We start from the raw sequence: 27,172 nt of genomic DNA on the forward strand, positions 1-27,172 counted from the left end.
CAGGGGGGCCTGGAATTTGAACCCCAGGGAGGGGTTGCAGGAGCCCCCTTTGGAAGCCCTGAAGCCCACCTTCTTTGGGGTGTCCACAACAGACCCCTCCTCCCTTCCCTTTCCATGGACCTCAACTGGGAAGTGGTAAAATCCCATGTGAGCCATTCATGTGGACATGCCTATGAATGGCTGCTGCATATCAACGACCCTGTTGGGACTGACACTCTAAAAGAGGAGCCAGTCAACGCCAGCCCATGTCTGTCCACTCCAGGCCACCTTGCCTTGCTTCTCGGACCCCCCCAGTAAGAAGCAAATTCTGACAGCTTGCTGACCCCATGGCCAACCGAGGCAGAGAGGGCTGGTGGAAAGACACTGGCACAGGAAGTCAGGAGCGTAATAACTGCCAACCCCAAAATGCTAGCTTGGTTTATGCTGTTCTAGGGAGTTTTCAGGGATAGGTGGAGTTGGGGGGAGGCTCTGGGTGGTGGCTTAAGTGCTGGGCTGTCCAGAGGTCTCCATGAGGGTCTACCTGGGGACACTATCACCCCCGCGGACCATTTATGACTCCAGGCAGGCCTCAGTTTCCCTATCTTTAAATGACAGTTGGACAAGAGATGGCTTTTATGAACACTTTCGGCCATACCATCTCAGGGTCCTCTGACTCAACCACCACCACCCATTTGTCCCTGTGAATCTGGGGTTCTCCATTGGGCTCCCACCCCCCACCAGGGGACACTTGGCAGTGTCTGGAGATATGTTTGGTTGTTTCAACTGGGTGTGTGTGTATGTGTGGGTGCTGGCACCGAGTGGGTAGGGGCTGGGAGTGCTGCTTAACAGCCAACAATGCCCAGACCAGCCCCACTGCTTAATTTTATGTGTCAACCTAGCCAGGTTACGGTGTCCAGCTGTTTCATCCAATATTGGCTTAGCTGTTTGCCGGAGAGGTATTCTGTAGATGGGATGAGCATCTAATTATCAGCTGACTTTAAGTAAAGGAGATTCCCTTCCATGATGTGGGAGGACCTTACCCAATGAACTGGAGGCCCCAAGAGCAAAGAACTAAGAGTTTGCACAGAAAGAAGAAATTCTGCCTCAAGACTTCACCATCTCACCTTCTTGTTCCTCTCCAAGTTCTAGACTGCTGGTCTGCCCTACAGACTTTGGATTTGCCCAGCCCCTGCAATGGGGGAAGCTAATCCCTTAAAATAAATAAATACATCCAACCAGTTCTGTTCCTCTAGAGAACCTGGCTAATACTGATTTGGGTTCCCCCATGTCCATCAAACCAAGATAGAGGCTGTTTCTGAATGAAACAGATTTCTCTGTGCCCCTGTGTGTAAACAAGAATTCAATTCTCATGCACGGCCTCTTCTGTCATTGCAATACATCATTTCATCCTCCAAGCAGCTCCTGGGTTGTTATTCCCAGTTTCCACCCTCTATGGATCCTCCGAGTCCCCGCCCCACGATTCCTCAGCCGCTGCCTCCCAGGGAGTGGAGGGGGGGGGATGGGGGGCTGCGGGCTTGCTGGCTGCTACTTTGGGTGTGTCCTCCTGCAGCTGCGTTTGGGATCATGACTCAGGCAAGCAAGCACTCATTAGGAGATCTAGTAAGGTAAGGGTCCCGCCGGGAAGGAGGGGCTGCTTCCAACGAGGCTCTCCCCCTCCAGAGAAGAAGGGTTCTCGCTAGATGCTTGTCGCTGTCCGGAATGCCGTCATCCGTTCTTGGGGGCAGGGACAGAGAGACGCAGTACTCAGGAAAAACCGCTTCCTGGTACGGGCTACCGCTCAGGAAGGTAAATGCAGCTGCCTGCCTCCCTTTCCAAGGGAAAGTTCATGCAAACGGGGATTCGTTTAGAGGCCTCTGCGAATTCTCCTCTGCAGACCCCAGCCTGGGTGCGACCCCACCCCCAGGAGGCCTCCCAGCGCCGGGGCCGTGGAGCCCACACATCTTCCAAATAGGGGGTGTAGGTGGGTCCCCAATGGGCCCTGTGCCCTTCCAAATTCAGATCCCAGCTTCACACTTTAGGAGGTAAGCCAAGCGACCGGGGTGACGTTTCATTTTTAACACCTTCCATCCCAGTTCAGATAAAGAGGGGCTGTGTCTTTAGCCCGTTCCCTTCTGCACTGCAACCTTTCCGGAGGCATTTCAAAAATCGATTTCCAGGTCTGCTGGGCACGGCTCTCCCAGTCCCTCTGAGCTTTCAAAATAGGAAATGCGCAGAGGTTTGACCTGTCCATTTCGGCATACTAGGAAGCGCCCTGAGGTTTTCTTTATCCGCCTGATCTCTACGCCTGTCCCGAAAATGGTGCAAACCTCTGCCTCCCTAAAAGCTAAAACGGGGGTGGGTGAGCGTGTTAAGAAATGAACGGTCTTCCGGCACCCTTGGGGCAAAAAGAATGGAAGCGTTCGCAGCCCCAGGAATCCCGAGGCCCGTTTCCCTGCACCCCATGCGCCCCAACAGCCGGCCGGGGTGGGGTGGGGGTGGGGGGTGGGGGCGGTGGAAAGCAGCGAGCAGATGCTTCCCTCCCGGGCAAGCCTGGGAAAGGAGGAAGTTACACTCACCTCCGCGGTGGCGGCGGCCTCTCGGCGTCACCCACAAAGACGAGCCCTGCCCGGCGGCGCCTGTGCATCCCACGTCCTGGGCGCGCGCCCCCCGCCCGCCCCGAGCGCTCAGAGCCTGGGGGAGAGACACGCGCAGGGGCGCCCGCCGCAGCCGAGGACCGTCGTCCAAGGCCCGGTGCAGACGGACGCTTTTGTCCCGGGTGCGGTGGGATGGGGGGGCGGGATGCCTCCGAGGTATTTGCCGCCCTCCAGCTCGCAGCTGGCAGAGGCTCAGCTTCTTTAGGATAGTGAATTACCGGGCTTTTGTGTGCCGGGCGGGCGGGGGGTGGGGGGTGGAGGGCAGGTCTGCTCCCCGAAGCCCAGCCCCCTGCCAGCCTCGCGTCCTCGCCGTTAGCTGGGCAGCTCCGAGAGCCTCGCCGGGGATTGGAGCGGAGAGGACTTCCTGGGGGCGCCTCCTGGGTTTAAAAACACAACAAGGGATAGAGAAAGAAAGAAAGAAAAAGAAAGAAAGAAGCCGAGGCTGAAGATGCCCTCATTCCTGAGATACCGCGCGGTTGGCGGTGGGGTAGGAATACGGGAGGTTGGAGAAAACCTTTCTTCAAGCGCAGTCTACGCGGACGGAAAAATGGTGTCCTGGGGTGGGGGTGGGGGTGGGGGTGGGGGGCCCGGGTTTGCCCAGCCAGACCCCTGTTGGCCGGGCTGGGTGCTAGGGAGAGAGAAACTTCTCGCGCACTTCCTGGGAGCCTTCCTGCCAAAGATGTCCCCCCACACCATCCCACCCTCCAACACCCTCGCCCCGGAATCGTGCGCTTGGGGGTGTCTCTGACCTGGGGGAGTAGTTGGAGGTGACAGTGGCACGGTGTAGGGTTGGGGGCCAAGGGGTTGGCCACTCCCCAGCAGGGAAACTGGTGTAAATGAACTTGCCTCTCCTAGCCTCAGTTTCCCCATCTGTGAAATGGACGGTTATAGTTCTGTCCCTTCAGGACTGAATAGAGGGTGCTTAGCATTTTTGAGACAAGCCCACCCGCAGCAACTGAGGCCTAAGGCTCTCCCCTGTCCCCTTGTAACCATTATGTTGTTTTGTTTGTTTGTTTTGCTTCTTCTATAGACACATCAAGTTCATTTGCATCACAGGGCCTTTGCACATGCTATTCCCACCCTCAGATGCTCTCTCCCCTTTCTGTGCATTTTCCAGGTGTCAGCTCAGAAGTTATATCCTCAGAGAGGCTCTCACTTTTCACCCCTGCCTCACTTCCCACCCAATCACCCCTTTTTCCATTGCCCGGGCTGATTTTTGTTTTTTTGTTTTTTTTTTTTTTTAAGTTTAATGTGGTCATGTACACAAAAACATAAAATTTATCATTTAAGCCATTTAAAAGCGAGCAACTCAGTGGCATTTAGTATATTGACAATGTTGAGCAGCCGTCACCTCTATCTAGTTCCAGAAATTTTCCATCACTCCAAAAAGAAGCCCCATACCCATTAGCAATCACCTCCCATTCCCCTCCAACAGCCCCTGACAATCTCTAATTTCCTTTCTGTCTCCATGGATTTTCCTTTTCTGGACATTTCATAGAAATGGAATCATACGTGTCCTTTTGTGTCTGGCTTCTTTCACTGAGCATCGTGTTTTTCAGGCTCATCCATGGCATGTGGTATGAATCAACAGTTCATTCCTTTATATGGCTGAATGATAATCTTTTATATGAGGAGACCACAGAAACACTTTCTTTACCCATTCATCTGTTGATGGACACTCAGGTTGTTTCCACCTGTTGGCTATTGTGAATAATGCTGGGTGAACACTGGTGTAGAGTCCTACTTTCAATTCTCTTGGGACCATATGTAGGCATGGCATTTCATGACGTTGAACTCATTGAGGAAATGGATTTTTCCATGGCACTTAGCACTATTTGAAATCACTCATTCTTCCATTGTTTATTCTCTGCCTCCCTCACTAGAATATAAATTTCAGAAGGGGAAAGAGTTGATTGTGTTTACTGCTATGTTCTCTATACAGGGCAGAATCACCAGGCACAAAGGAGATGTTTAAGGAACATGGGTAGGGCAGTATGATGTTGACTCAGTGGCAGAATTCTCTCCTGCCATGCCAGAGACCCGGGTTCGATTCCTGGTGCCTGCCCAAGCAAAAGAAAAAGAAACATGGGTAGAATGTATTGGTGCTGGCTCCCCTTATGCATGCTAGAGAGCAGTCTCCATGCTCTCCACACCCAAAGCATAAGGGCCAACAGCAGGGGAAGAGGTCCTTAATGTGGAAGAGCCCAGAGACCCCCACACCAGGGTAATCCGTGTCAGGGGTTGGGGGATATGGGACACGATACATGAATAAGATTTTGTTCTCATAGAAGTCACATCCTGTTGAGACTACAGATGGTGGCAAAGGATTCTAGCCTGTTAGATGCCTTTGGAGTGTATGTCCTGGGGGCACTTGAGAAGAATTCCCAGGGCTGGGCGGGGATATGGAAAGTGTGAGTTAGGCTTTGAGGAGTGAGTAGGAGTCCGATGGATGAAGAAGTAGGAGAAAAGGCATTCTGGGAAGAGAGGTGTTGGAGACATATGAAGAGCAGTTCTGCTCCCTCTGATAACGAAGCAGGAGCTGTCTGTGGTGCTGAGGCCATTTCCACGGATCTGCGCTTGTGACCCAAGCTTGACTCTAGTCTGCTTTTGTATCTCGCTAGAATAAAGAAGAGGGAAATGAAAGTGCATGGCAGAATAGTATATAGCACAGTGTCTGGCACATAATAGGTGCTTAACTAGTTATCTATTGAAGGAACACATAAATGAGTCACATTCCCTGAGGTATTAGTTTTCTATTGTTGACAAAAGGAGTTACCACAAATATTGTGGCTTAAAACAACACACACTTATTATCTTACAAATTTATTATCTTACAGTTCTGAAGGCCAGAAATCCAATGTGGGTCTCACCAGGCTAAAATCAAAGTGTAAGCAGGGCTGGTTTCTTCTGGAGTCTTTAGGGGAAATGTTTCCTTGTCTTTTCCAACTTCTAGATGCTGCTGGCATCTGAGGTCCATGGACCCTTCTATCTTCAAAGCCAGCAATGGCCATTTGTCCTGTTCACACTGCATCACTCTGACTTCCCCAGCTGCCTCCCTCTCCCACTTTTCTTTATCATTTTTTAGAATTGTGAGATATATATACAAACAGCAATACATTTCAAAATACATTGTAACAAATAGTTATAGAACAGATTTCAGAATTGAATATGGGTTGCTGTTCCACAATGTCAGGCTTTTCCTTCTAGCTGCTCCAAGAGCCTGAAGACTAAAAGAAATATCAGTATAAATATTCAGTAGTCATACTCATTTGTTAAATCCTACCTTCTCTGTTATAACTCCATCTGCTCCTTTGATCCTTCTCCCAATCTTTTGGGATACTTTGGCTATGTCCATTCTAACTCTTTCATGTTGATAAGGGATGTCGACAACATAGGAGAGGGGTGATGGAACTGGGTGATATTCTTGGAGAGGCTGGCCCCTCTAGGTTTCAGGACTTATCTGGACTAAGAAGCATCTAGCCTATCCCACTTTTAAGGAATTTCTTGCACACTTCCTCAGCGAGAGGGAATCATACAAGTTGAACACCAGGAAGCAGGATCATGGGGGCTACTCTAAGAATCTATCTGCTATATTTTTGCAGTGTGGCTATTTTAAGAAAATCAGCAGTTTAACTCATGCAAAGGGTTTAGCACATAGCAAATGCTCTATGATGTCATCTCCTGTTTTTATCACATCCCTTTATACATCGCCAGCCCTAAGCACATTATCTGGAGCACAGCACATTCTTGATAAATAGTTGTTTAATAAGTGGGTGAGTCATCAGCCTATGGTTTTTGTACATCTACTACAAACTGGAGAGGAAAACAAGAAACAACCACTGTCATCAAATAGCTTTGAGTTTATTCAAGAAGTAACTGTATACACACATGGGAGAAATCAACCAAACATTTACTTGAATGAGCTTTTGCAAAATCTGCTCACTCTGCTTGGAACACGCTTACATCCTTGCTGTGGGTAACAGGTTAACAAAGCCCTTTCCTCTTCTGGATGAGAATTTGACTTTTACACTTTCCAGTTTCTAGTTTTGTTGTCCTATTAATGGAATATAATGAAAATATCGGTGATTTTTCTAGGCAATGCTATGTACAATAAATTGGTCCCTAAATAGTAAAATCCGTCAGGTCAGGGAGGAACAATAAATGAACTATAAATATCTGATCAGGGCTTCCAGAGCTTTGGGTTTTCCTGAGCATAGTGATTCTTGTAACTGGACGTGTCCCTTGAGGGGTACCAGAAGTGATGCCAATGGTTGTCACACAGTGTTTGGGTGCCCAGGAATGCAAGGCTGTGAAGCCTCAGGGATCTTGTTTTCTTGCATCTGAGCCATTAGCTGGAGGGCTGTATGAGAACTCCTCCCATTTAAAAGAATGCCTGGCTCTGCCTTGCTGGCAAACTGTATGTCCTGCCTGATACCTTTTGAGACTGGTGCTAAATGTGACCTTTTGCAGTCCTGTGAATCCAGGTGTCTGGCTGGACGCAAGAAACTCTCCACCTTGGTAATTCCTACTCATCTCTCAGCTCTAAAACAGGTTTAGCAAGACTTTAAAGGACTTGTATGCAGAAAACTACAAAACACTGCTAAAAGAAATCAAAGAAGACCTGACTAAATGGAAAGACATTCCATGTTCAATTAAGATGTCAGTTCTACCCAAATTTATCTGCAGATTCAAAGCAATACCAATCAAAATTCCAAGACTACTTTGCAGAAAGGGAAAACCCTAATCATCAATTTTATTTGGAAGGGTTAGGGGCCTCAAATAGCCAAAAATATATTGAAAAAAGAAGAATGAAATGGGAGGACTCACACTTCCTGACTTTAAAGCACATTATAAAGCCACAGTAGTCAAAACAGCATGGCAATGTCATAAAGACAGACATAGCAACCAATGGAATCAAATTTAGAATTCAGAATTAGACTCAAGTCTATGGTTAATTGATTTTGTTTTGAAGATGCCATTCCCCAAAGGGCACCCTGTGTCTGCTTGCTTCAATGCCTCAGAACTTTGGTGTTGTTGGTCTCAGGTGCCACTTTGCCATCCATGATCCTGCAGATGGTGGTCTTGTGGATGGTTTGCATGGAGTTGGTGCTGTCCAGGGTATCACTGAGACTGAAATTCTCCCCATCTCCCAGTAGGTGGCAGTAGGTGGCGATCTCATCCTCCAACTTGACCTTGATGTTCAAGGGCCTTCTACTCCCGGGTCTGGAGCTGCCCTGCTGCCCAGGTCTATGCCAGCTCTGACTCCAGGTGCAGTAGGACCCCGTTGAGTGGCTCCACCTGCAGGCTATTCTCCAAGCTGGTCTTCAGATTTCCCATGGAGTCCAGGTCAATTTCCAAGGACTGCACGGTACGTCTCAGCTCCATGAGTGTCATCTCAGCAGCTCCCATCTCAGCAGGCTGAGAGGTAACCACTGTGGTGCTCTCTTCAATTTGCCAAGACCAGAACTTGACCAGCTCCTCTCTGTTCTTCTGAGCCAACTCATCACACTAGGCCTGGATATCGGCCATGATCTTGCTGAGGTCCTGAGATGTGGGGGCATCCACTTCCATGGTCAGCCCAGAGCTGGCAATCTGGGCGTGTAGGCCCTTTATTTCTTCCTCATGGTTCTTCATGAAGATCAGCTCCTCCTTAAGAGCGGGATCTCCATCTCCAGCTGCAGCCGAGTGATGATGGTGTCATCAATGACCTTGAGCAGCCTATGGATGTCATTCTCCACAGACTGGTGTGTGGACAGCTCAGTCTCAGACTTGCTTCTGAAGTCATCAGCAGCCAGTTGGGCATTGCCAATCTGCAGATGGATACAGGCATTGTCCATGGAATTTTCAAAGATCTGAGCTCTCGATTCCTTGATGGTCTTCATGTAGTGGCCCCAGTCCCTGACCTGGGGTCCCTTCTTCTCCAGGTGTATTAGTTAGGGTTCTCTAGAGAAACAGAATCAACAGGGAACACTTGCAAATTTAAAATTTATAAAAGTGTCTCATGTGACCGCAGGAATGCAGAGTCCAAAATCCACAGGGCAGGCTGCGAAGCTGACGACTCCAATGGATGACCTGGATGAACTCCGCAGGAGAGGCTCACCAGCCAAAGCAGGAATGGAACCTGTCTCCTCTGAGTCCTCCTTAAAAGGCTTCCCATGATTAGATTTAGCGTCACTAATTGTAGAAGACACTCCCCTTTGGCTGATTACAAATGGAGTCAGCTGTGGATGCAGATGACGTGATCATGACCTAATCCTATGAAATGTCCTCAATGCAACAGACAGGCCAGCACTTGCCCAATCAGATAAACAGGTACCACAACTTGGCCAAGTTGACACGTGTCCCTAACCATGATAGTCCACCCCTTGTCAACTTGGCACCTATATCTATATCACCTTAAACTATACTTAATTTCCAAATGAAAACAAATAAGCACACATTTTTTCTTTTACCTGACAATACTCAACTGTCCTGCATAAAACTGGAAATACATTACATCTCTCCAGAATAGGGTGCAAATCCTTGGGCAACATTCATTCTTAAACTTGATATCTTACAACTTAAATAGTATAACATGAACAAAACAGAATTACAGTCCTCATTTCTGTAACTGATCATGTGGTCGAAGTTCATATTTATCACTTCCTTCTTCCACTACCCATTTCATGTTCCCTTTACCCTCAGCAAGCACTTCAGCTGGCCGTGGTTCTTTGCCTGGTGGGGTGACCCAAACCTTCATTCCTGAAGTTTCAGAGCCATTAGTAGTCCTGCCTGTATTGTGTTGTTGCAGTTTTCCATTGATTTTAATCACAGGGCATGGTAGTACTAATAGACGCCCTAGGGGATCTCCTATATTCCAAGAAAACTCTTCTTTACCTCCATTATGTAGTTGCAGTCCTACTTCCTTCTGATAGGGTCAATTACCCCAGACAATAATGTAATCCCCTTCTTGGCTTGTTGATCCAGAGGCATAAGTAGCCCAAAGTGACCAGGTGGCAATCTTAACTTCCAGTTCAGTGGTATCACTGTTGTTTCTCCTGGAGGAAGCACACCCTGTTTTGGAACTAAAACCTGTAGACCAGCAGAACTCGGGGTAGCAGGGACAGGAAGCAAAAATTTTCCTAGTGGATCACTAGGGGTAATAGTGAGTGGTACTACGCCCATTTCCACCCCTTGGTTCCTGGACCCATGGATCCTGGCTATAGGAGAAACAGCACCACACAGCGGACGCTGATTCAGAGCATATACAGCTTCCTGGAGAACATTACCCCAGCCTTTCAAGTTTTTGCCACCTAGTTGGCACCGTAATTGAGTTTTCAAAAGGTCATTCCACCATTCTATCAATCCAGCTGCTTCTGGATGATGGGGAACATGGTAAGACCAGAGAATTCCATGAGCATGCGCCCTTCCCGCACTTCATTTGCTGTGAAGTGTGTTCCTTGATCCGAAGCAATGCTATGCGGGAATACCATGACGATGGATAAGGCATTCTGTAAGCCCATGGATGGTAGTTTTGGAAGAAGCATTGCATGCAGGGAAAGCAAACCCATATCCAGAGTACGTGTCTATTCCAGTTAGAACAAATCGCTGCCCCTTCCACGAAGGGAGTGGTCCAATGTAATCAACCTGCCACCATATAACTGGCTGGTCACCTCGGGGAATGGTGCCATATCGGGGCCTGAGTGTGGGTCTCTGCTGCTGGCAGATTGGGCACTCAGCAGTGGCTATAGCCAGGTCAACCTTGGTGAGTAGAAGTCCATGTTGCTGAGCCCATGCATAACCTCCATCCCTACCACCATGACCACTTTGTTCATGAGCCCATTGGGCAATGACAGGAGTTGCTGGGGAAAGAGGCTGATTTGTATCCACAGAAAGGGTCATCTTATCCACTTGATTATTAAAATCTTCCTCTGCTGAAGTCACCCTCTGGTGTGCATTCACATGGGACACAAATATCTTCATGTTTTTAGCCCACTCAGAAAGGTCTATCCACATACTTCTTCCCCAGACCTCTTTGTCACCAATTTTCCAATTATGGTCTTTCCAAGTCCCTGACCATCCAGCCAAACCATTAGCAACAGCCCATGAGTCAGTATACAAATGCATCTCTGGCCAGTTTTCCTTCCAAGCAAAATGAACAACCAGGTGCACTGCTTGAAGTTCTGCCCACTGGGAGGATTTCCCCTCACCACTGTCCTTCAAGGACATCCCAGAAAGGGGTTGTAATGCTGCAGCTGTCCACCTTCGGGTGGTACCTGCATATCGTGCTGAACCATCTATAAACCAGGCCCGAGTTCTCTTCCTCAGTCAATTCACTGTAAGGAACTCCCCAAGAGGCCATAGCTGTGGTCTGGGAAAGAGAAGGTAATGTGGCAGGAGTGGAAACCATGGGCACTTGTGCCACTTCTTCATGTAACTTACTTGTGCCTTCAGGACCTGCTCTGGCTCTATCTAATATATATCATTTCCATTTTACAATAGTGTGCTGCTGTGCACGCCCAACTTTATGGCTTGGTGGGTCAGACAACACCCAACTCATGATAGGCAACTCAGGTCTCATGGTAACTTGGTGACCCATGGTTAAGCGTTCAGTCTCTACTAAGGCCCAGTAGCAGGCCAAAAGCTGTTTCTCAAAAGGAGAGTAGTTATCTGCAGCAGATGGTAAGGCTTTGCTCCAAAATCCTAAGGGTCTGCGTTGTGATTCTCCTATAGGGGCCTGCCAAAGGCTCCAGACAACATCTCTATTTGCCACTGACACTTCCAGCACTATTGGATCTGCTGGATCATACGGCGCAAGTGGCAGAGCAGCTTGTACAGCAGCCTGGACCTGTCACAGAGCCTCCTCTTGTTCAGGTCCCCACTCAAAATTAGCAGCTTTTCTGGTCACTCGATAAATGGGCCAGAGTAGCACACCCAAATGAGGAATATGTTGTCGCCAAAATCCAAAAAGACCAAGTAGGCGTTGTGCCTCTTTTTTGGTTGTGAGAGGGGCCAGATGCAGCAACTTATCCTTCACCTTAGAAGGGATATCTCGACATGCCCCACACCACTGGACACCTAGAAATTTCACTGAGGTGGAAGGCCCCTGTATTTTTGTTGGATTTATCTGCCATCCTCTGACACGCAAATGCCTTACCAGTAAATCTAGAGTAGTTGCTACTTCTTGCTCACTAGATCCAATCAATATGATATCATCAATATAATGGACCAGTGTGATATCTTGTGGGAGGCAGAAATGATCAAGGTCTCTGCAAACAAGATTATGACATAGGGCTGGAGAGTTGATATACCCCTGAGGTAGGACAGTGAAAGTATATTGCTGACCTTGCCAGCTGAAAGCAAACTGTTTCTGGTGGTCCTTACTAATAGCTATTGAGAAAAAAGCATTTGCCAGATCAATAGCTGCATACCACGTACCAGGGGATGTACTGATTTGCTCAAGCAATGATACTACATCTGGAACAGCAGCTGCAATTGGAGTTACCACCTGGTTGAGTTTACGATAATCCACTGTCATTCTCCAAGACCCATCTGTTTTCTGCACAGGCCAAATAGGAGAGTTGAACGGGGATGTGGTGGGAATCACCACCCCTGCATCTTTCAAGTCCTTAAGAGTGGCAATAATCTCTGCAATCCCTCCAGGAATACGGTATTGCTTCTGATTTACTATTTTGCTTGGTAGGGGCAGTTCTAGTGGCTTCCACTTGGCCTTTCCCACCATAATAGCCCTCACTGCACGAGTTAGAGAGCCAACGTGGGGATTCTGCCAGTTGCACAGTATGTCTATGCCAATTATACATTCCAGAACTGGGGAAATAACTACAGGATGGGTCCGGGGGCCCACTGGACCCACTGTGAGACGGACCTGAGCTAAAACTCCATTGATCACCTGGTCTCCATAAGCCCCCACTCTGACTGGTGGTCCAGAGTGATGTTTTGGGTCCCCTGGAATTAATGTCACTTCTGAACCAGTGTCTAATAATCCCTGAAATATCTGATCATTTCCTTTTCCCCAGTGCACAGTTACCCTGGTAAAAGGCCGTCGGTCTCCTTGGGGAAGACTTAGAGGAAAATTAACAGTATAAAATTTGTGGCAGTGTAACAGGTTTCTCCCCCATAGGGACCTGGACTCCCTTTCATTCAAGGGGTTCAGGGTCTGTAAACTGTTTCAAGTCTGGAAATTGATTAAGGGGCCATGACTCTGTGTTTTTGTAATTCAGGTTAGACTTCTGTTCCCTTGACCTAGAACTCTTTTGTTTATACAGCTCCAACAAGAATTTAGTAGACTGCCCTTCTATTGTATTTCTAGGTACGCCATGATTTACTAGCCAATGCCACAAATCTCTGCGTGTCATATAATTCTGATGCCTCCTTTGAGTTTGCTGTCTATTATAATAGCCGCGTCTACCCTGTCTTTGGTGATTAAGTGCTGCCACCTGGCTTCTGCCAACTCGGGATCCTGTCATCCCCATTGTGTTTAAGGATTCCAGCTCAGTGACAGCTGTTCCTACAGTAATATCTGACCTACAGAGAAGTGCAACCACAGAGCTCTTGAGGGATGATGGTGCTAGTCTCACAAACTTATTTCTCACTGTTCTGGTAAAAGGTACATCCTCTGGACATTCCTGGGGTGTAAGAGCAGGCTTTGCATGATAAATCCACTCTAACATTCCAATCTCTCTAAGCCTCTGGATCCCCTCATCTACATTATACCAGGGCAGTTCTGGCATTTCAACCTCAGGTAATGTTGGCCACCTTTTGATCCATGTTTCAACCAACCACCCAAACAAGCTGTTAACACCTTTTTTAACCACTCGAGCTATAACATTGAATGCAGAATCTCTGCTTAGTGGGCCCATATCAATAAATTCAGCCTGATCCAGCCTTATATTCCTCCCACCATTATCCCACACTCTTAAAATCCATTGCCACACATATTCCCCTGATTTCTGTCTATATAAATTGGAAAGCTCACACAGTTCTTTTGGAGTATAATGTACCTACTCATGTGTGATACTTTGTACCTCACCTTTAGGGGCCTATTGGGACTTTAGTCTAGTTATAGGTCTAGAAGAAATGAGGGATGGTGGGGGTGGGCCATGAAAAGAATTAGAAATATCTTCCAAGCCATTTGCTTCAGGGCCTTCATTTGCAGTTTCATCTGGTGAAACAGGAATAATCACTCTAGGGCTAATCCCTTCAGGAGGAGGCTGGGTGGCCAATTCCTCAAGGCATGCTGGAGGTGGGGCGGCTATGTCCTCAGGGCAGACTATTATAGGGTTATCTAGAGAAGACTCAGCATGGCCTAGGGTTTCAACCTCGCCCCCAACATCATTATCAATCCATATGTTACCATCCCATTTTTCAGGGTCCCACTCCTTTCCAATCAATGCCCTCACTTTAACGGCAGACACCATGCAAGACTGAGATTTCAGTTTACGTTGTAAAGTTGCTACTTTAACAATAAGATTCTGAGTCTGATTTTCAGAGATCTCAAGTCTACGGCTACAGGAAATAAGATTTTCCTTCAGGATACTCATAGAAACGTCTACATCTTTCAGACGGCGCTTAAGCTTCTCATTTGAAGCCTTAAGCCCATCCCTTTCACCCCTTAATGTAGACAGTGTACCTAACAACAACCAACTAACATCTCCATAACTCTTATTTCTACAAAACTCTGTAAAGGTGTCAAAAACATTATCCCCTAGAGTGTGGCTTCGTACAAGCGAAGCATTAGGAGAATCGAATGATGATATTTTTACTATCTCCTTTGCCGACTCACTACATGGATTGGGAGTGTCATTCTGATTACGAGAATCAGAGTCCTTAGTGTCTCTGAGTCCAGTCAGAGTAGAAAACCATTCATAAAAACCCATTTTTAAGATTCTGTTTCTTAAGAACCACTCCTGGTACCAAGATGTATTAGTTAGGGTTCTCTAGAGAAACAGAATCAACAGGGAACACTTGCAAATTTAAAATTTATAAAAGTGTCTCACGTGACAGCAGGAATGCAGAGTCCAAAATCCACAGGGCAGGCTGCGAAGCCGACAACTCCGATGGATGGCCTCGATGAACTCCACAGGAGAGGCTCACCAGCCAAAGCAGGAATGGAACCTGTCTCCTCTGAGTCCTCCTTAAAAGGCTTCCCATGATTAGATTTAGCATCACTAATTGCAGAAGACACTCCCCTTTGGCTGATTACAAATGGAATCAGCTGTGGATGCAGCTGACATGCTCATGACCTAATCCTATGAAATGTCTTCATTGCAACAGACAGGCCAGCGCTTGCCCAATCAGATAAACAGGTACCACAACTTGGCCAAGTTGACACGTGTCCCTAACCATGACACCAGGTATTCCTGAATTTTTCCCTCCATTCTCCGATTCTCAGTCTCCAGGCTCCTCACCATGTCCAGGTAGGAGGCCAGGTGGTTGTTCAGGGCCTGCATTGTCTCCTTCTCGCCCTGGAGGCCCTCCATTTCCACCAGACCCTTGGCCATCCCATCGGCTGAGTCCCCGGCCTTCCAGCTGCCCCAGGAGCTAAAGGAGCGGGACATGGATATCTGTGAGCCTGAGTCGCCAGCGCTCACATAGACGCTGGCCATACTGTTGGCCAGCCGGACCTGGTGGCTGGGCAACTGGATGGAGCCCAGGGATTGGTAGTTGGTAGAGAAGGTGGTAGAGTGGGTAGTGAAGTTCATGTGGTCTGGGGAGGAACGTGAGAGACTGGGACTTAGGATATGGCCATAGATTTCAACTGATTCTTGACAAGGCTCCCAAGTCTACTCAACTTAGACAGAACAGTCTCTCAATAAATGGTGCTCGGAGAATTGGGTATCCATACACAAAAGAATGAAAGAGGACCCCTATCTCACACCCTATAGAAAAATGAACTAAAAATGAATCAAGGACCTAAATATAAGAACCAGCACCATAAAACTCCTAAAAGAAAATGTAGGGAAACTGTGCTGGTCTGAATCTGTGGTGGACCCCAGAAAAGCCGTGCCCTTTGATCCTCATTCAATATTGCTGGGTGGGAGCATTTTGATTGTTTCCATGAAGATGTGACCCACCCAGTTGTGGGTGGTAACTTTTGATTAGATGATTTCCATGGAGGTGTGTCTCCACCCACTGAAGGTGGAGTTGCTTGCTGGAATCTAAAAGAGGAAACATTTTGGAGAGAATCCCTTTATTTTGGTAGAGCCACAAGAAAGCCAGCAGACGCTGCCATGTTCGCCATATGCCCTTCCAGCTGAGAGAGAAATGTTGAACATCGTCGGCCTTCTTAAACCAAGGTATCTTTCCCTGGATGTCTTGGGTTGGACATTTCTATAGACTTGTTTTAATTGGGACATTTTCTCGGCCTTAGAACTGTAAACTAGTAAATTATTAGATTCCCCTTTTTAAAAGTCATTCAGTTTCTGGTATATTGCATTCTGGCAGCTAGCAAACTAGAACACAACCCAATTATAAAATGGGCAAAAGACATGAATAGACATTTTTCTGATAAGGAAATACAAATGGCTAAAAAGCACACAAAAAGATGCTCAATGTCAATAGCTATTAGGGAAATGCAAATCTAAATGCCAATGAGATATCATCTCACACCTGCTATAATGGTCGCTATTAAACAAACAGGAAACTACAAGTGTTGGAGAGGATGTGGAGAAATAGGAACACCCAGTTACTGCTGGTGGGAATGTAAAATGGTACAGCTTCTGTGGAGGATGTTTTGGCGGTTCCTCAGGAAGCTATGTAAAGACTTGCCTTACCCACCAGCAATCCTGCTACTTGGGATATACCCAGAAGACCTGAAAGCAGGGATGCAAACAGACATTTGCACAAAACGTTCATAGTGACATTAGTCACAATTTCCAAAAGATGCACACAATGCAAGTGTTCAGTAACAGACGAAAGGATAAATAAAACATGATATACATATATGATGGAATATTATTCAGCAGTAAGAAGGAATGAAGTCCTGAAGTATACACAACACATAGATGAACTTTGAGGACATTATGTTGAAAGAAGGCAGACACAAAAGGACAAATATTTTATGATCTTACTGATCTGGACTAATTACAGTATGTAAACTCATAGACATAAAATATAGAATATAGGTTACCAGGTTATAGACTGAAGCCGAAGAATGGAGAGCAATTGCTTCATATGTGCAGAATATTTTACTAGGTTGGACTCAAATATTCAGAAATGGATAGAGGTGACCGTAGCATGTTATTGTGAGAATAATTAACAGTACTGAATGATGTGTGAATGTGGTGGTAAGGAGAAGTTCAGAGTCATATATGTCACTGGAAGGAAATGGGAAATTAATACATGGGAATGTATAAACAGTGAATCTTGTGGTGGACAATGTCTGTGATTAACTGTACAAATAGAAAAAAGTTCTTTCATGAACTAGAACAAATGTACGACACCATTACAAATGGTGTTATACTACACCATTACAAAAAGGAGTTAATAATAGAGGGGTATACTGGAAAAATGTACCTACTGCAAACTATGGACTACAGTAAACAGGAATATTTTAATATTCTTTCATCAACAGTTACAAATGTACCACCAATACTATGAGGTCAGTAATGGAGGGTGGGGGATAAGGGGTATGGAGGACTTGGGTTTTCTTTTTCTTTTTATTTATTTTCTTGAGTAATGAAAATGTTCTAAAATTGATCATGGGGACTTATGCACAATTACGTAACGATACTGCGAGCCAGTGATTGTATACTTCAGATGATTTGTATGGCCTGTGAATATATCTCCATGAAATTGAATTAAAAAAAAAAGTTTAGGGCCCTAAACCTGCACTATAGTCTCTTAGCATTATAGTTACCAAACTTTCAAAATGTATCAGGTGTGCATGGACGGACGAATGGATAAAAACGGAGCTACATCAATGCAATGGAATACTAGTCAGCAGTAAAAAGGAATGAAGTTCTAACATAGACTATAGCATGGATGAACCTTGAAGCCATGATGTTGGGTGAAACAAGCCAGACACCGAAGGTCACATATTGTGTTAATTCCATTGACATGAAATATCTGGAATAGGGAAATCCATAGAGACCAGAGCAGATGAGTGATTTTCCTGGGCTGGAGGGAGGGGGAATGGAGAGTGACTACAAGTGGGTAGGGGATTTCTTTTGAGGGAGAACAAAAATGTTCTAAAGTTGATACAGCTGCACAACCCTGTGAATATGTTAAAACCACTCAACTGTACCCTTTAAGTGGCTGAAATTTATAGTATATGCCCTGTATCTCAATAACAAGGACCATGCTTGTAATGAATAGTTTGCTCAGGTCTGCTTCTCTGATTCTGCGTTCCCCAAGGGCTGGCAGATGCCAGTGTTGCTCCCTGCTGCATCCCCCAAATGACCCGGCCCGTACTGAGATACTTCCACTTCTCTGTGTCAAAATGAATGACATTTAGAGCGAGCTTTCTCCATCCAGCCGGTGGTCGTTTGCGGCAGGGGCAGTCCTGTGCATTGAAGGGTGGGGGCGTGGGGGGATAAGCAGCTTCCATCCGCACCCCTTCCCCCCCAGCTGCGCCATCCGCTAATGTCCCCTGGGGGCCAATCACTGACTCAGAGCCAGGGAACGGGAAGGCAGAGGGGGACCCCAAGGAGGAGATTGCTCCGAGGGGCTACTGGAGCCACAAGCAGGACTCGGCAGTGTCGTCACCCGGGCTGCGTCCACACAGCCGGAAGGCGGGCGGCGGGCTCCCTAAATTCACCCACCTGGGGCAAAGTGAAACATCCTCGCTAAGAACGGCGTCCCAAACCTCGAGGGGTCCCACGGAGGTGCCTGAAGGAGCTAGAGAAGCCTTGAGGTTCGCTTCCCGGGCGGGGCCTGGGGAGCGGGGCGAGCGCTCCATGCTGAGTGGTGGAGGGAGTCGGGGCTCTGCGTATGGGGCGGGGCCTAGGGTCTGGGGCTGAGAGCCCCACAGCCTAGCGGTGGGAGGTTGGCGGAACTCTGCGTAAGGGGCGGGACCTGAGGCTCGGGGCCGAGTTCCTCAGAGCTGAGTGGTTGGAGGGAGGAGAATTCTGCGTATGGGGCGGGGCCTTGGGTGGGGGCGGTGACATCATGCGCCGTGACCCCGCCCCTCGCGGCTGCGTGGAAACGCCAAGATGGCGGCGTGGGGTAACTCCTGCAGTTCAGGTGGCGAGAGGAGCCGGCGGGTTGGCTTGCTTCAGCTGGGAAGAGGGTGGCCGGGGTCCACGACAGTGCGGGAAGAGGGGCCGAGCTGTGAGAGGGGAAACAGGGGTGGGCACTTACCTCCGATGGGGGGGTGGGAGAGAAGACAGAGAACTGGGAGGGGCCTTGGCAGTGGGAGGAGAAGGACAGAGACCCGACTGACCCCTGACAGAGACCTGGGAGGGCACCAGAGAGAGGGGCAGAGACCTGGGGGTAGGGGGTCTCAGGTATGATGGGGGAAGCCAGAGACTTGATCTGGAGTAGGGGTAGGGGGCCCTGCCAGGGAGAAAAGGAAGAGGGATCCCGGACCTTGAAATTAAATGAAGTAAGTGGTAGGTGTTTGGATATTTAAGAGTTAGTGAAGGACAGGGACGTGGGCGTTTGGGGCTGGGGTGGGGAGGGAGGGAAAGGAGCTGTCAAGCAGGTCAGGGAGTGGGAACCCGCCACGGGAAGAATGGACGGGAACAGGCCCTCACCCCAAACTGTGCGCACGCATCTGGTCGTCTTCTAAGGTCTGTTCCGAGGAACTCTGCAGACTCAGTCCTTTGGCCTGTCACCCAAGTCCCCAGTTCCTGTTAGGGACACAATGGTGTAGGGACTCCCCATGCCCACCTCCAGAAATTGTCCTTCTTCGCCCTCGTGCCAATTTCCAGCTGGTAACTTGGTACAATCTCTTGGGCGATCACAGATGCCAGCAGCCCTTTCGGCAGCCGATGGACAAGTATCTGCTGACCTGGAGGCCTGTGCTACTCATTTCAGTGCATTGGAACCAGAGGGAGACCAGCGATTTCCAGTTCCACGCAGTGGACAGCGCTCTCCCCACCGGCCAGTCATCATGATATTGCTCTGTTCCTTTTTACACAGTCATCAAGAGAAACAAATCATGGGTTGGAACCCAGGATTGTGGAAATTAGGGGTACATCTAATGTTTCCTGCACTCGGAGTGGTTTCTAAAGTGTAGTATTTGGCTGGTAAAGGATTTCCTATCAGAGAAAGAATGAAAGACCTTCCGTTTTCCTGGAATAGAGCATTTAATTTTGATTTTATCTTCTGTTTCTATTTCCAGTGTTTATTTAAAGAAGCAAGACTCACCCAATTGTCTACTCCGTTAGAGAATAATAGATGCTTTTGAAAATACTCCATAACTCTGCTTGCTTGCTAGCGCTTTATTTTTTTTCTCTTTGTCTTTTCTTTCCTTTCTGAGTGACTTCTTCAGTCAGATGTGGAGAATAACTTGACAGTTTTGCTTTCTATTAAGATAACCTTCCAGAGGAGTCATGGAGCCATGTATACTTTAAAACAGGTCATTGCTGTGCTTCAGTAGATTGGTTTGTCACTTCTTTGAAACATTGTACTTAGGCATTTTAGCACAGCTATTTTCTGTATTCTTGTGCATAGAGACACAATATGCTTGTAATTAAGGATGTGAAACCACCGTGAACTGAGTGTCAAAATAGTCTTCTTCTTTAGACTTGTCCCCAAGTGTGTAATATTTCTCAAGAAAAGAGAGCATATTAAACTAAGTCTAAAAATAATGTGAAAAAATAAATAAATGAATAAAAATAACATGAAAATGTTAGCAAAATAAATGTCATTCTCAAAGAACCTTGAAATGAAATACTCTGCTTTATTTGAATGCTTTTTAAGTTAATCAGACTTCTTTTTTTTTTTTTTTTTTTACACGGGGGGCATCTGGGTCTCTGGCCTGGCAGGCGAGAATTCTGCCACTGAGCCACTGTGGCCCTAATCAGACTTTCTTTTTAGGGGGAAAAAAACCTCAGCTGCTTTTGAAGTATGTACTTATTATGTAAGTACCAGGAAAAAACTGATTAGGTTTCAGATTTGGTGAAAACCAACTTATGGTAGCATTTGGGCAAAGGGATTTACATAGCCCAATTGATGAATTGCCAAAGCAAAGACAACAGTTTATTTTATCAGATTTTTGGGTAGGTTTTCTTGACTTTTAAAATTGGTAACCATAGCCCTGGCCAGGAGTGTTTCATCCATCCGCAAATGAGGGTGAGGGTCTGAGCTTTTTTTTCTGTTGGTCAGTATGGATTGAATGCGTGTTCACCCTTGAAGCATAAAAAGTTTTTAATCACCTCACACTAATTATCATTTTTTTATTTCATTGGTCTTGAGGATCGACGAGTCTTTTTTCAAGTTAAAGCATTAGGGCCTCTAGGAGTTTTATGGTCCTAGCTCTAATGTTTAGTTTTTTCATCCATTTTGAGTTAATTCGTGTGTAGGGTGTGAGATAGGGGCCCTCTTTGATTATGTTGGATATGGATATCCAGTTCTCCCAATACCATTTGTTAAAGAGACTGTTCTGTCTCAGTTGAGTGGACTTGGCCGCCTTGTCAAGAATCAGTTGCCCATAGATGAGAGGGTCTATTTCTGAATCTCAGTTAGATTTTGTTGGTCAATATAGCTATCCTTTTATCAATAGCATGCTGTTTTGACCATGGATGATGACTGTGGTTAATTCTAAAATATATTAAAGTTTTTACATGTACTGGAACAGATGTACATCACTATTACAAGGTGTAAATAATAGGGTAGTATATGGGGAAAAATCCAGCTAATGCAAACTGTGGTCTTTTGTTTACGGTAATATTGTAATATTCCTTCATTAATTATAACAAAGGCATTATACCGAAACAAAAAAAATGCATTAGGGCCTCACTCCAGTGTATTAGTTAGGGTTCTCTAGATAAACAGAATCAACAGGGAACACTTGCAAATATAAAATTTATAACAGTGTCTCACATGACCGCAGGAACGCAGAGTCCAAATCCACAGGACAGGCTGTGAAGCCAACGACTCCGTTGGAGGGTCTGGATGAACTCTGCAGGAGAGGCTCACCAGCCAAAGCAAGAATGGGGCCTGGCTCCTCTGAGTCCTCCTTAAAAGGCTTCCCGTGATTAGATTTAGTATCAGTAATTGTAGAAGACACTCTCCTTTGGCTGATTACAAATGGAATCAGCTGTGGATGCAGCTGACGTGATCATGACCTAATCCTATGAAATGTCCTCATTGCAACAGACAGGCCAGTACTTGCCCAATCAGATAAACAGCTACCACAACTTGGCCAAGTTGACACATGTCCCTAACCATGACACTCCAGTGTTCAGAGTTAGGGATCAGCCCCAGTGGAAAATTGAATTCCACCATGTTTTTAATTAACACCGACTACGGTTTTTAGCTGTGAGACTAAAACAGCTAAGGAAATTGTGGTAGTTAGATTCAGGGTCAACTTGGCCAGGTGAAGGTGCCTAGTTCTATTGCTGTGGCCATGAGCCAATGGCATGTGAACCTCATCTGTTTCTGATTACATCTGCAGTCAGCTAGGCGGCATGCCTGCTGCAATGAATGATGTTTGATTTAATTGGCTGGTACTTATATGAGAGAATTTAGCACAGCCCAAGCAGCTCAGCATACCTTATCTCAGCACTCAGCAGCTCAGCCCAGGCCTTTGGAGGTGCCACACAATGAGGCCGGCCCGGGGAGCAAAGGAAAGAAGGTCACCCCTGCTGGACACCTGTTGGCCTTCAGCAGGGCACGCGTTTCTCCACTGCTCGTTGAGACCCATGCAATCTATTCCCTTGTGCAGAAGAGGGAACTGAGTCTCAGGGAAATGGGGAGTCCTTCACCCAAGGCTGCTTGGAGGATCCGAGGCCCGCTTGTCCTGTCCTGCCCCCGTGGGCCCAGCCACGTTCAGGATCCCCCCAGAAGTTTCCAGAAGTTCCTACAGAGCCCTGGCTGCCTCCCAGGAGCCCCAGCCAAGGTCCCTCCTGCTCTCAGGCCTGGGGCCGTTGGCCGCTGATTCCTGTCTGCTCGTGTGTATGTTTACTGGTTTTCTTTCCGAATCTCACTTGCTTTTCTTTCTTTCTTTCTTTTTTCTTTTTTTTTTTTTTGGCATGGGCAGGCTCCAGGAATCGAACCCGGGTCTCCGGCATGGCAGGCGAGAACTCTGCCACTGCGGCACCTCTGCACCCTTGCACCACCCGCTTTTATTTTCTTTTAATTGCTTGGCTCAAGGAATCTTCCACAGCCTTTTGAAAAATATTGACTTACTTTGGGCAGCCTGTTGAGACGGCAAATGTACGTGGATTTGCTCGGGACTATGTGTGAATCAATTTGGGTTGGTTTAGGCAATTCTACTCCTAGGTTGTGACCCAAAAGAATTGGAAGCAGGGACTTGGGTGGGTATTTGTGCACCAGTGCTTGTCTCGGCATCATTCACCGAAAAGAGGAAGCAACCCAAGCGTACACCAAACAGCGAATGGAGAAACCAAAGGTGGCCTGTCCAGCCGATGGAACATTTCTCCAGGCATAAACAGAAGGGAAGGGCTGGTCCATGTGACAACGGGGATGAAGTTTGAAGACATCGTGTCGAGTGAAAGAAGCCAGGCACAAAAGGACAAACAGCATATAATTTGTCTTCTATAAAATACTTAGAATAAGCAAATTTATAGAAAGAGAGAGCAGAGACGTGGTTTCCAGGGGTGGCAGAGTTGGGGATTTCAGTTGTTGCTAAATGAGAGTGAGCTTTGATTTGGGATGAAAAAATAGTCTGAAAAGAGACAGTGATGACAGTTTTGCAGTCTTGTGAATGTCAAAGAACTGTCCTCTTAAAATGATTACAATGATCTTTATGTTATGTCTGTTTTATTACAATTAGAAATAATTATTTAAAAGAGCACATAGATATGCTGTGCGGTGTTAGAAAGAGGAAGGTACTTTTGAAATTATGATGTAAGCTATGTAATAAATATCTTGATATTGATCTTTTTCAAAAAATAATTTTGTTGGAATCAGTGATCCCACAGGCTTTGGATTTTTACCCTTTTGCTGCCAGTCCGTCTCTGCTGTGTTGCATTCCAGCAGCTAGCAAACTAGAACAGAAATCCGATGAGGTTCTGTATAGGTTTAGATCACACTGGTACTCCAGCCATCTCCAAGCTGCATGAGTGAAGTCCACACCAGCAGAAAATGACAGGCTGGCCATATCTGTGGTCCCATTTCTTGGTTAAGAAGTTTTGTCACAATTCCACTGTTTGTCTCTTCATTCTTGTTAAGCTGAAGTATATAACAACTGCTGGATTCTGGGGTAATTAATGCTCGATTTGCCATCATACTAAGCTTTGGGCACAGATTTTAATAAGCTCAATTCCTTCATCTGCAGGGTACCAGGTTACTGCCGTTCTTTATGCCATCACCTGGACCCTGGACTGCTAGTTTGGCAGCCCAGTCAGTGTGGTTTAAGATGAGGTCAGATAACAGCAACATAGGAAACTCTGCCAGAGTGGGCAAGCCAAGAAAATACGTGGCCAGGTGTCACTGGGAGAGGAATGATGAGCCAAACCACATCTCTCAGGAATCTCCCACAGGGGCAGGCCATGGTGGCTCAGCAGGCAGAGTTCCTGCCTGCCATGCCAGAGACCCGGGTTCGATTCCCGGTGCCTGCCCATGTGAAAAAAAAAAGAATCTCCCACAGGCAACAGAGAGCTCCCGAAGGCACCGGAGCCCACAGACAGCATGGGCAGCCCCAGTGCCGGCCGATGGAAGATCACCCACCACCACCCTCAATTGGGATCCCGCGGCCCTATCAGCCATGACTGCAACCAGTTTCAGACCCCCCGGTCATACCCAGCCTTGCCGCCATTATCTGCATCCCACCCACACCCCCAACGGGTCTTCAGATTCTTCCTTGTAAACCTCACACGCCCAGGCCAGCCCCGTCCGCTGGAGCTTGGGTCACAGAGCACAGGGCCGTGGGTGTGCTGGTGGAAGTACTTCAGGGACCTAAGTGGACCCCACCTCCAAATCCTCATCAATACCCAGGAAAGTGGGGTTCCTCAGAAAATCTGCATTGAATCATCACTTACCATTTATTCCAATGCACGATTGATTGGTACCTGATCTTAGAATAGCGGGGCAGATGAGTTTTTCCCAGTTAGAGAGTTGTTTCTTTGTTTTTTTTGCTTGGGCAGGCACTGGAAATCGAACCCAGGTTGCTGGCATGGCGGGCGAGAACTCGACCACTGAGCCAGCATGCCTGCACCGCCCCCCGACCCCAGTATTGTTTCTTCTTTAAAGGCCCCTTCAATAGAGGCTAAAATGTATTTTGGAGATTGATTGAGAGAATTCCTTGGAAGGTAATCTAGAGTGGCAGCTCTGGGCCACAAAAGAAAACTCAAATATATTTTAAGGGAAACTTTTGGAATGAAAGAACTCTACCGCATCAGATACTATCACAAGTAAAATGGTAAATTGAATATGTTTGAAGTATGTTTTTTGCATGATCATTTTATCCATTTTAGAACCAAAAGTTAATTCATAAGCATTAGAGCACCGGTAGGTTTCCAGTTGTGGTGCTTGGCCAGCTGATGGTGCCCAGTTGTCGGGTCAGGCGAGCACTGGCCTGACCGTTGCTGCAAGGATATTTCATGGCTGGTTGATGAACCGGAAGCTGGTGTATTACATCATCCGTCACTTGTATGCATCTGTGGCCGATTACATCTGCAGTCAACTAAGGCACGTCTCCCACAATGAAATAATCCAATCAGCTGAAGGCTTTTAAGGATCAAGAGAGACTTTTTCATTGTTTTTTCAGCCAATGAGCCTCTCCTGGGGAGTTCGTCCAGACCCTTCATCAGAGCTGCCAACTTCACAGGCTGCCCTAGGGTTTTGGACTCTTCCATTCCCGGAGTTGCATGAGACACCTTATAAATCTCATGTTTACAGATCCCTCCTGTTGATTCTGTCTCTCTAGAGAACCCTGACTAATATACCAGTAGGGGTTGTTTTTTTTTTGCTAAACATATTCTCTGTTTATGAATTTTTAAGAGTTTCATATTTTGTCTTTTGTCCAGGTCTCTTCAACATGTATATGTAGGATTTTTAGGGCACGTACATCCTAATTTAAAAAGCCCTTTCCCGTGATCCTTAACATTCTTTTTTCAAGGGAGTGTGTTCTTTTGTGTGGTTATGGAGGTAAGAGAATGAAGATCCTTTGATATGAATAAATGACTGAATAGTGCTGGGAAAATAAGGAAAACAAATAGAATACTCATAAACCTCATAGTCACTCTTTTTATTTTGTGTTAGTAAATTGCAAGTCTGTGAAACTTCATATCTGGAATTGCAGATGACCCTCTTAGTGCCAGACAAGTATATAAAAAATGAATGAAGTGGACTGAGCATAAAATGGCAGAGAAATGTACGTATGTGTGCAGGGGTGTCAAGCTGAGCTTGCACCCCCTCCCCCATCTAAATGGGGTGCTGCGTTCCCCTCCCGTCCTTGACACATGTGGGACCAGGACCCAGGATGGCAAGCCTTCCCAATTTTCCAGAGAACCCGCAGGTACCCCAATTTTAAAATGCTGGCACCACAATAAAGCTGCAGGACAAAGAGGCCACCACTCTGTGTGTCCTCTGCTTTATGTTTTTAAAAAAGCTTAATCACGACAGGATAATGTAGAAGATATTATGGATACATCTGATCATTAAAAGGATTAAGTACATATCGCAGCTCAGAGGAGGAGCCCATCAATTCAGCTAGTTCTAGTCCCTTAAGAGCAGTCTGGAAGCTTTTTCTTTGCGTTCAGAAGTTCCCTCCAGGTTTTGTTCTCATCACAGCTCAAAGTTGTCAGAGTAGCTCATTTGTCTAAGCCAGGTGACGCCATCCAGCTCAGACTAACACCAGTAAGCTTCGGTGAAGCCCAGTGCTTATTTCTTTTTTATTTTATTTTATTTTTTTAAATACCAAAAAAAAAAAACCCACCAAATAAACTCAAAAATTCCTATTTTGATCATTCCATTCTACATATATAATCAGTAATTCACAATATCATCACATAGTTGCATATTCACCATCATGATCATTTCTTGGAACATTTGCTTCTATTCAGAAAAAGAAATAAAACAGAAAAAGAAAAAAAGATTATACATACCATATCCCTTACCCCTCCCTTTCATTGATCACTGACATTTCACTCTAAATTTATTTTAACATTTGTTCCCCCTATTATTTATTTTTATTCCATATATTCTACTCGTCTGTTGACAAGGTAGATAAAAGGAGCATCAGACACAAGGTTTTCACAATCACACAGTCACACTGTGAAAGCTATATCATTACACAATCATCTTCAAGAAACATGGCTACTGGAGCACAGCTCTACATTTTCAGGCAGTTCCCTCCAGCCTCTCCATTACATCTTTTTTTTTTTTAACATGGGCAGGCACTGGGAATCGAACCTGGGTCCTCGGGCTTGGCAGGCAAGCATTCTTACCTGCTGAGCCACCGTGGCCCA

At 46.5% G+C, this 27,172-nt stretch overlaps 2 long non-coding RNA genes and 1 pseudogene across 2 annotated transcripts; 1 reads left to right on the forward strand and 2 right to left on the reverse strand.

Annotated features, from left to right (window-relative positions):
• Positions 1–4,907: 4,907 nt before the first annotated feature.
• LOC143650397 (uncharacterized) lies at positions 4,908–7,303 on the reverse strand. The gene is made up of 2 exons (XR_013159542.1): positions 5,917–7,303; positions 4,908–5,250 (listed from the first exon to the last, which is right to left on the reverse strand). It is a non-coding gene; the product is annotated as an uncharacterized LOC143650397 (long non-coding RNA).
• A 255-nt stretch (positions 7,304–7,558) lies between these two features.
• Positions 7,559–18,383, reverse strand: LOC143650395 (keratin, type I cytoskeletal 18-like; annotated as a pseudogene).
• Positions 18,384–18,713: 330 nt separating this feature from the next.
• Positions 18,714–19,990, forward strand: LOC143650396 (uncharacterized). Its single transcript, XR_013159541.1, has 2 exons — positions 18,714–18,815; positions 19,540–19,990. It is a non-coding gene; the product is annotated as an uncharacterized LOC143650396 (long non-coding RNA).
• The last annotated feature ends 7,182 nt before the right edge of the window (positions 19,991–27,172 follow it).

The sequence above is a fragment of the Tamandua tetradactyla genome, chromosome 11, assembly GCF_023851605.1.
Source record: "Tamandua tetradactyla isolate mTamTet1 chromosome 11, mTamTet1.pri, whole genome shotgun sequence".
NCBI lineage: Eukaryota > Metazoa > Chordata > Mammalia > Pilosa > Myrmecophagidae > Tamandua > Tamandua tetradactyla.